Source organism: Grammomys surdaster, unplaced genomic scaffold (assembly GCF_004785775.1).
Source record: "Grammomys surdaster isolate TR1022 unplaced genomic scaffold, NIH_TR_1.0 132, whole genome shotgun sequence".
NCBI classification, from domain to species: Eukaryota; Metazoa; Chordata; class Mammalia; order Rodentia; family Muridae; genus Grammomys; species Grammomys surdaster.
Genome location: NW_021604590.1, coordinates 2,897,026 through 2,907,374, shown reverse-complemented (window position 1 = coordinate 2,907,374; position 10,349 = coordinate 2,897,026). Strand labels below are relative to the sequence as shown.

The window sequence follows — 10,349 nt, the reverse complement described above, 5'->3', positions numbered from 1 at the left end:
TTATAATGATCTATTTGTAATACAACTTATTTTTGTTCATACTTTGATATCTTTTTTTAGAAATTGCCTCATGACTCTACTTTTTAAAAACAGTATTGCTTAGCATTGAATATTTACAGTCTGTTTAGTTCAAAATAAAGTCTATAAATATTCATGAATACACAAGTGGTCAAACTCTCTGTTTTAAAAATCAGCATTTATTTAGTCCTCACATATACGGGAAGACATTCCCCCCAGACTTTGATTTACTAGAATATTGAAAAAACTAAACAGGATAATACTTCATAAATCAAGGCTGCGAGTCTCCAAATTGTAGCTGGTAATAGAATTTCACTTAGGCTTCTCTGGGGTGAAGAAATGAGATGTGTGTGGTTTCTTAACTTTCCAAGGTGCTTTGTTAAGTGCAGTATCAATACAGTGTGGCTGAATTACTATTTCTTGTATATCCCACTACCAAGCCTTCTAATTCCCATCAGCTTTCCCAGCCCAGAATAGTATTAATAAGATGATGTCATCCAGGAACTCTTTGACCATCCAGTGTTCATTTTGGAAATGGAAGCCCCATGGTACTGGGTAGCTGGACTTCTGGGCAGAAGCCCTGGGATATAGTTTTGCCTTTGACAATTCTGAGAAAGTGACCAAACCACATAATCTCCATGATCTCAAAGCCCTGTTCTGAAACATGAACTCTGTATTAAAATTCTTACAGTGATTAGGTTAAATCAACAGTCATATTAATAATTTCAATGATGAATCCGACTATATTTCTACTTATTGCTTAAATGTACTTTTCCCTTTCTCTTATGAAACTATTTTTATACAACACCAAGGCACACAGAATTATTTTGCTTAAAAAAAAAAAAAGCAAAGCAACAGGAGCAGATTTTGGTGTACCCTGGGACCTTAAAACATCAGGTCATTTGTGTGACAAGGCCTTCTGTCTGTGATGTACTGTAAGGGGCCCCCAAGGGGAGTCCCCACTCTCACCCAGAGTTGCGCTCACCCAAGGAAACAGGGACACTGGCTTGATGCAAAATAGCAAAAGATAGTTTACTGACAAGGGCCCTTGGGTCGAAAATGCATCCCATGCAAGGGAAGGATTTCAACACCCAGCTCGGACAATTTAAAGTTTACATAGGGAACTGCGCAGGGGGAAGGGGGAGAGTGGGAAACTTTGGCGCGGTTACATTTGATTGGATATTTTAAACATCAGCAATAGGTGTAAGTTATCATTTTGGCGGGCATAGCAAGCTTTTCCTGGTGGTCATGATGACTCGAAATTTTTTGTATTTTTGGCCATGAAACCTCAGACCTTCTGATAGGAGAATAAAAACACCAGACAGCCCATTTCTCATTTGGGCATGTTTAGACTTGTCAAGGTTTGTCTTGGTTTTGTTCTTACATTCGTGTGGTCACCTTGCCCTTGGAGGAACTGGTTATTTTTTTGTTTTGGCTGTTTTCAGCAAATTGTTGGTGGTCTGGGGGGGGTTCTGCTGAGGTATTTTTGATTTTTTGTCCTCACAGTACTAGAAAGGAGAGATACAGCTCCCCGCACTGCATATGATGTGATCCTAGGCAATCCCCACCCCACAACATGGCCCAGATATAATTTCTGATTGTCACATTCTAAGAAAGCATTATTGATCATCCTATGAATGGCCAGGCTTAGGCATCAGCAAAGCCCTGATTGCACACTTGGGAATAGTATGCGGTGTTGGACCCTGCTGTGGGGTCAAAGAGATGACAATGGAAATAATGCCACTTTTTACTCCTCTTTAAACTATGGGTGGTTAGTTGGAACATTGTACTAATAAAACGTGTAGTTCCCAGGAAATGACTAAAAGCGTATGCGTATGCTGTGCCTTACAAATTCAAGTACTTGATATTTGTACCTTATTACTTTTTAAAGACTTGTGTTGATTATTTTCAGTTGTGTGTGTTATGGGGGGATCTTTGCACAAGAATGCAGGTGCCTGCAGAGGCCAGAGGTATCAGATCCCTGTAGCTAGCATTACAGGTGACTATGAGCTCTCAGATGTGGGGCGTGCCAGGAACTGAAGTCGGGTCCTCTACAAGAGCAGAATATGCTCTTAAGTACTGAGTCGTATCTCCCCTCCTCCCTTTATTCCTTTTCAAGAGAATATAATTGATAGTTACAGACAAGCATTTTGTAACTTATCAAACCTGTTTATAATAATGACATTTTTTGGGCCTGATTGATTTGATTTTCTGAGATGCATAAAAACGCCAAGTGCAGCATCACCACCAGAACCACCGTGTAGATTTCCGATACAACTCTTCTGCATCACACATCATTGGGTTTAATGGCTGCCAGTGTCACTTTTTACGAGATCAGCCCTCAGTGAGTTTCTGCTTCAAATGAGTCATCGTGTCTAATGATGGCATTTGTTAACTTTCAGAGCCATTGAGCATCGCATACCAAGAGTGACATCTGGTTTACGCTATCAAGGACGGCAACCATCTGAAGTCGGGGTCTCCTCCTGGTTGGAAGTGTGGATAAAATAAAAACTTGGAGAGTGAGCATCAAAGGTAAACTTCATTTCCTTTGTGTAATCCACTTCTGTAAAGATGCACTCTGTGAAATGTTTTTTCTCTTTTTGATCGTGTGGTGTATTTCTGCCTAGCAATTCTAAAGCTATTAATAGGCTGCTGAATTTGATGTCCTTTTTTTTTTAACTCCTTGGTTACCTGTACAGATTTTGATCAAGATGGAGTTCACCTGTGTGGTAATCATTGTCAGTTTAGGATGACAGGTAGGCAAATGCAATTCTCAGGACTCTATAGGCTGAAATACTGGACGTGAGACTAAGCGTGGAATAGAAGAAAATGATGGCACAGCATCCGCTCTGTGTTTTCTTCCCAGGCCGGATACATTTGCATTTATCAGCAAAGGCATGCACACTGATCTAAATCTGGAGATGCTGAAGCCTGTGCTATAGTCTCTGCTCTCTTGCTACCACATGCTCTGTTAGGAGGGAAAGACTGGAGAATGTGTAAGTCAAATGCATTACATGAGTGTAATGTCAGATCAGAGGGGGATTGATATAGCCGGATACATCAGTAAGCTACTCTCCTGTTCGAGTTACGTGTGCAACAAAGACAAGGACTTGAAAATGGCCCTCGACTGGAAAGATGACCTCATGGGTCAAGTTTGAGAACAGCTGGGCCTTCTTACTGACACATGATGTAATTTTCAACCAAGGCAGGAGGATAATACGATTGAGTCTAGACTGAACTACATAAAAATAAAATAATGAAAAAGACAGAAGCACAGAAAGTGAATCAGTAAGAACATGGGTATGTTAATAAATCTGCCCTGAGATTCATGGGAACTCAACTCTTCAGACACCTCCCATGGAAGTTTGGATGCTGTCTGGAATTTGCATCTGAAAGGCATGTAGAAGGAGGATCACCCTCTGGGTTTGCCATGGAAGGCATGAGCTACCCCGTAGTTTTAGGCTGTGTTAGCACCACCTGAGGCAGGAGGCAGAACACCCAGTTATCTGAGGTGACCAACATTGTATCACACAGAGAACCTAATAGAAAACAGAAATGCCCATCTCTGCAGCTTTGGCTGCAATCGCAAGTGGTCCTGAGGTCATGATACAATATAAATACATGCATATATTTTTACATAATTGGTTTCAAAGTGTGGTGAGCATTTTAAGAAAAGTTATAACTAATTTAATAACATGTATTAGTATCATAGCAGTTAATTACTGGGTATTGTTCACATTGAGAATATGCAAGCATGTATGCTTGCTCTTTTTCTCTCCTCTCTGTGTCTCTCTGTCTCTGTCTCTCTGTGACTCTCTTTCCATCTCTGTCTCTCTGTTTCTCTCAGATAATTTGATGGGTTGGTTCTCTCTCATTCCACCATATCCCACTTACTGGCTAGGCTATCTCTCCTCCCCCAGTTTTTTCTTCTTTCCTTTAACATTAGAATGTCAAACAGTAAAATAAAGTTGTATAAAAACACAGGTCTTGTTACAATGTATAAAATCACACTAGATGTTGTGACTAGGACAGAGCAGGTATTAAATAAATAATTTGCAAACAGACATTAGCAAACATCTCAACTACTGCATTGCGATACACAGCGTTCTAATGAAAGCAATGAACATGGAGAACAAGGGAAGCTGTGGGGATAACATGGTAGAAATACCAAGAGGAGTAGACAGAACCAGGCCCTGAGATGACAAGATATCACTGACAGTGGAGGAAGGGGCATTGCTCAGACCAAATTGTATCCTGAGCACAGAATGCAAATGGTGTGCATGTCCCAGGAATCTAAGGCATGGCAAGTCTTCCTTTCACTGGACTTACAGTCTCATCTCTCACTGGTTTCCACTCTCCATTTCCTATGACTCCTGAGTCTTCCAGCGTGAAAATCCTGACTATATCTTGTTTTAGTTCAGATCAAATATTCACAGATTTACCACTTCACTGTTATCCAAACTGCTAATTCAGAAGTTTTTAAAACCTGCCACTCACTTTGCCATCCTATTTTTACCATTTGGCTTCCCTCGCCAGTGGTCTGATGTACTACCTGGAAAGTAATATCTGTGGTCTGTCAAGCTCTGGGTTGCTTTTGTAGGTCTGTTGTTGTCCGGCATAGATCAGTCAGGATGAGATCACAAATGTGCATTTTTAACAAGCTTTGAGTGGATGCTAACACATTTGTCTGGACAGCTGACTTGAAGAATGGTGCTATGAACTGAATGAAGAAGGTGTCAGATCCACTGGAACCAAACCCAGGTCCTCTACAAGAGCAGTAAGTGCTCTTAACCTCTGAACTTTTGCTCCAACACTAAAATAATATCTTAATGTCATAAAATTTTGAATACTAAGTTCCAAGATATATCTTCTATCCCCTACTATATTGTAAACTTTGGAAATACATAAATATTAGATAAATGGATGGATGGATGGATGGATGGATGGTCATCAGAGGATTGGTTGGAAGATGGATGGATGGATATATGGGTGGATGGATGAATGGATGGATAGATGATTGAATGGTTGGTTGGAAGATATATGTGTGTATATAAACATATATATATATGTGTTTGTATGTATGTATGTATGTATGTATGGTGGGTGAGTAGATGAATGGATGAATGGATGGAAGGTAGGTAGACAGATGGATGGTTGGATGGATGGATGGTAGGTTGGTAGACAGATGAGTGGATAGATGGTTAGATGGATGGATAGATAGATAGATAGATAGATTCTCCAACAAGTGACTTACAAAGCAATCTCTGGGATATTGTATGAAGAGAGATTTCCTTTGCATAGAATCTTCTTTATAAATTATACTCAACACAGAGAGCATCTTAATAGAGGACCAACTCTGTCTGCTCAGAGCTCAAGATTCTGGGTATCCTTAGCACTGTGTTCTTTAATAAACACAGCTTTTCACAAAAGATGTTTTGCTATCTGACTGACTACAATGAGAGAAATGCCATTCTTATCAGGACAAATTGTACATTTCACTTTATGAAAGAGACACTAGGTGTGTAAAACCAGGAAACCACATGAATTCAATTCTTTTGTAAACGTGTTTTCCTTGAGTTTAGATTTTACAGCTGCAGCATGCTCTGAATGTTTATTCACACAGAGGACAAAGGCACTTTCTGGTTTTTTTGTATTGAAATGTGTTCATGGTCAACAGTGCAAGGCTTCCCTCTGCATATTTCAGACCTGGATTGGCTAGGTAAATTTATCCCACTTTGCTTGCTAAAATAATTGTCCCTACTGTCTGTTTTCTGCCTACTTTTTCATTTATTGCAGAAAGTGGGTTTTATGCCTACTTCCAAAGCTCAGTATGAATTTTATTCTGTCTGTTTTAAAACCAAAACCCCATATTTTTTTGTTCCTATGTACTCCATTGTATTAAAAGTGAAAATACATACATGAAAATACCATTGTATATTATCATAATTAACCATAGAGTATGATGAATATGAGTCCTTAAAAATTTATCTTTTAAAATTAATTTCATAATTCATTTTAGTAGTAGAGAACTAATAACTCCATTTTTTATTTTATAGCATGCTTCACATTAAAGCCTAAATGAAATGTTAATTAAAGCATAGGAGCACTAGGTTCAACTTTGTTCCATGGATGTTACATTCCGTGGATGTATTTGCTTGACTGAGTCTGAGGCTTGTTACCTCACTTAGAGAAAGAAGGGTTTAGGATAGCTCTATAGGGATGCTTCAGTGGGTACAATTCTTGTCATACAATATGAGGAGCAGAGTTCAAATTCTCACCATGGATGTAAAGCATAGCCCATGTCTGTAACACCAGCACTCTTGTGTTGAGATGAGAGGTGTAATCCTGGGAAGCTCCTCATGACTGTATAACTGTGTGTACACACAGAGTGGGGGAAGACAGAGACAGAGAGATATAAGAGCACACACTCAACACACACACACACACGCACACATCATGATTTTAAGAGACAAGATGGGAGGGCTAGAGGAATATATCTATGATTAAAAGCACTGGGTTCTCTTCCAACACACTTACTGATTGGTTCCTAGTGCCCGTATGACAGCTCATAACTGCCTGTAACTTCAGTCCCAGGGGATCCAATGCCCTCAATGGGCCACTGTGGGCACTGAGCATGTACATGGTATATAGACATGTGTGCCAGAAAAAGACATAAATAAGAGTAGAAAAGGAAAGGGGATAAAGAGGAAGAGAAAAAGATGTTTAGGTCAAAACCCCTGAGATTCATTCCAGTGCCCATCTTCAATCTCTCAGTACAGAGCTTATGCAGTGTGGCCGAAAATCAGTGTCAAAACTATGAAAGCATCCATCTATGAACTGCAAATAGAAATGGAGTTTTGAAGGCAGGGTTTAAGATATAGAAAGATTAACTTTTTCACTCGTCACATGACTGCCCTTGAAAGATATTCCAAACCACGTTATGTACTTAAGTATCTCTACCTGTAAAATGAGTTTTATATTTTATTATTACTGTTATAATTATGACAATGATTATCACCTGTGAGGTTATTTTGAAAACCAGGAATAATGGACCAAAAAAAAAATTCAGAACTCCATTAAAGCTAAACATGTGTAGCTCTAATGCCCTGTTCAGATCTCAAAACTGACTAAACCCAAACTAAGGTATCAGAAGTGGGTCTACATTTTCTTCTCTTCCATGAGGCTAAGGAGAATTTCGCTTGAGACTTTAAAAGATGAATACACTTCAGAAAAATGTATCTATAATTTACTCATGTGAGTCTTTAAAGGCTAAAGGAAGAATTCAATGCACATTTTCATCTGAACGGGATGTCTCTAACCATTCCTATGAGTAGTGAGTATAGACAGAAAACCATGCCCTGTACCTCAAAAGTCATTTCTTCAGTGGGATGTAGAGGCACACATCCAGTGTCTCAACACTTAGAAGGCCAAGACAGAAGGAATCCAAGGCCATCTAGGGATACATAGCAAGTTCCAGACAAGGCTGCCTAAAGAGACCCTGTGTTCCACTCCATCCACTCCCCAAAGGAAAATGAATGATTCCTTCATCATTGAACATAAAGTCTGCAATTGGCATCCTTTGTCCTCTCTTATAATCTACACACACCTTTGGAAGAAATTAACCTAGAGATTCTACAAAGGACAGAATCACCCTAAACAAATGTCCGCATGCTTGGAATTTAGATCTGAATGCAGTATATGCAAAGTTGTTTCTTTTTTATTTCTCAAAATGAAAAGTACATTTCCATAAACAATTTGCCAGATGCAGCTTCATCTCCAGACGCAAAAGAAATCAAATTTTGGTCGATAGAAGTTTCACTTGCTACAAGGTTCATGTTCATGTTGAACACTGTCTCTCTGACATTGGTTAACCCCAATTCTTCATCATCAGAACTTCTGAGTGACCGGTTTAATAGACCATCAGTGAAGCTTTGATGTACTATTTCAACATCAGCCTAGGATCTCATCCTTTAGGATTTGTTTTCAATTTCAATATCCTATAGTTTGCTGGGAGCAAATGTTTGGAGATAATTCTTGCTGTCTAGTCATCTGTCCCTTTTATGTCAGAAATAATTTAGAAGCTGAAAACCACTGTGCTCTCTGAAGAGCTTGATTAATTTAAACACTTGTAAGAAACAGAAGTCTAATTGTAGGCTGCCGTGTGTTGTATTTGTTGTGTCTCAGAAATGTCACCATCAAGATGAAGCCCTGCATGTCTGGGCATTTATAGGATGAAAATAAATTACAGATAGGAAGTAAATAGGTAGCTGGTAAAAATATAGATGATTCATAGATAAATAGATGACAGATAAATAGAATAAGAGAGATCATAAAAAAATAACAGATACAGTGTGTGGTATAAATTATGTTATTTATTTAAACTACCCAATATTTCCCACAAGAGCAGCTTTTTTTCTATACCAATTACTTATGATATATAAAGGCATTAAACAATATGACTAGATGATTTGTTTTTAAACAAACCATAATGAACTTTATTGCAGTTCACAGCTTCTAGGTCTTTGCTTACCTGTGAGAATACGCAGCAACCACGTTCATTGATGCTGCTTGCCAAGAATAACGAGAAAAGGGAAAACAGGATTTCTGGCTGAGTTTATTTCATCTTTGTGTATTCTCAGCATATGCTAGGGATTTTCACCCAACAGACCATACTCACTAAATGCTAAATTTGGGGGAATGGTGACACTATGGTAAATAACTAACTTTAGAACTGGCATTTCTTACTCTTCTAGTGCAATCTGGAAACTGAACATCAAATATCATACAAGTCTGATAAAATCTAGGATTCACAGGGTCCGTCTCTGACATTTCAAATCTTGGGGGACGTTTTTATCGAGAGTTCTTTTTCTATTGTTTTTTTGTTTTGTTTTGTTTTGTTTTGTTCTGGCTGTTCTGGAACTCACTATGTACATAAGTCTGGCCTCCAACTGATGGTCAGTGTGGGAGAACCAAGCCTAGGCAAGTGGTCCTGAATTTCATAAGACGGCTGAGCAGGAACAGGGGAAGCAAGCCAGTTAGCATTCCTCCTTGACTTGAGTTCCTGCCCTCAGGGTCTTGCCTTGAGTTCCTCCTCGCTTCCCTTGATTGATGGCTGACTGTAAGCTGTAAACTGAAATAAACCCTACTGTCCTGAAGTTGCTTTTGGCTGTGGTGCTTACCACAGCAATAGAAAGTAAACTAGGACACACCAGTGAGAGTCGAGAAAGTTTGGCGCGAGTCTTGTTTCCGCAGCGATGTTTCCTAATTCGGTCTGGCTGCGCTATTGAATGTCTGTTCTGTGTAAGGTTTGGGGTATGTTCCCTCGCATTGGCAGTGGCATTAGTTGTGCTGCTGAGACTAGACGGAACTGCAAAAGATTCCTTATTTAAGCTGGGGCACTTTGGTGTCCCTGAAGGTGTCGCACCATATGATAAGCACAGGACATTGCCCATGGCACCGGGGTCCTCTCTTTAGTTCTTCCCATAGGACTAATCCTTTACTCTGGCAAGGACCATTTCTTAATCCCTGGGTCTTAATAAGAAACCCAAGTGCTTTGACATGCAATGTATACTGAGCTTAAATGGGCATTCATTTGAATATCCCCGGGGGTGTCAACGACCTCTACGTGTTACACATAAGAAAGTATTTCATGAGGGATGTGAGAAAGGTTTTGAACATTTGGAGCCATTTTTACTTGAACATTATCAGTAAATAAATGTGCATTGGTATGAAGAGTTTCCAAAATGTGCTCCTTTTGAACTTTAAAATTATAGCTTCTTTTTTTAAATATATTTTAATATATTCTTATCATTATTTTTTTCCTCTCAAACCTGTTTCTAGCTGTGGAAGTATTTTTATTTATTTATTTTTATTGGTTATCTTATTTATTTTCATTTCAAATGTTATCCCCCTTCCCAGTTTCCCCTCTATAAACCCCCTATCCCCTCCCCGCTCTCCCCTGCCTCTACGAGAGAACTCTCCCACCCAACCAACCACTCCTGCCTCAGCGCCATAGCATTCCTCTACCCGGGATCATCAAGCCTCTACAGGACCAAGCGGAAACATTACCACATCATTTTCCCTTTTCGTTTTCCTCCCGTCTACCTTGTCCATGCCCCGCCCCCAGCCCCTCTCAAGTAAATGGCCTCTTTTCTTTAAATGTTACTGTTAGCCGGTCAGAGACTCATCCTTGTGGTTAATTCTTCCTCTCCCAGAAGCCCTTGCTTGTCTATAATTCGTTGTCCAGGGAATGAGTGCCGTGAGATTCCCCTTTCCACAATAGCGTGTCAATTGATGTTGTGCTTGTTCCGGTCTTGCTTGGGCAACCATAT

The 10,349-nt window shown here is 39.5% G+C and overlaps 1 protein-coding gene across 1 annotated transcript in view; it reads left to right on the top strand.

The window, feature by feature from the left end:
- The first annotated feature begins 2,443 nt into the window (after positions 1 to 2,443).
- Positions 2,444 to 10,349, top strand: part of Dlgap1 (DLG associated protein 1) — a 504,138-nt gene continuing 496,232 nt past the window's right edge. Inside the window, exon 1 of the mRNA XM_028762194.1 lies at positions 2,444 to 2,550. The gene's annotated coding sequence lies outside the window, so the exon portion shown is untranslated. The remainder of the gene's footprint in view (positions 2,551 to 10,349) is intronic.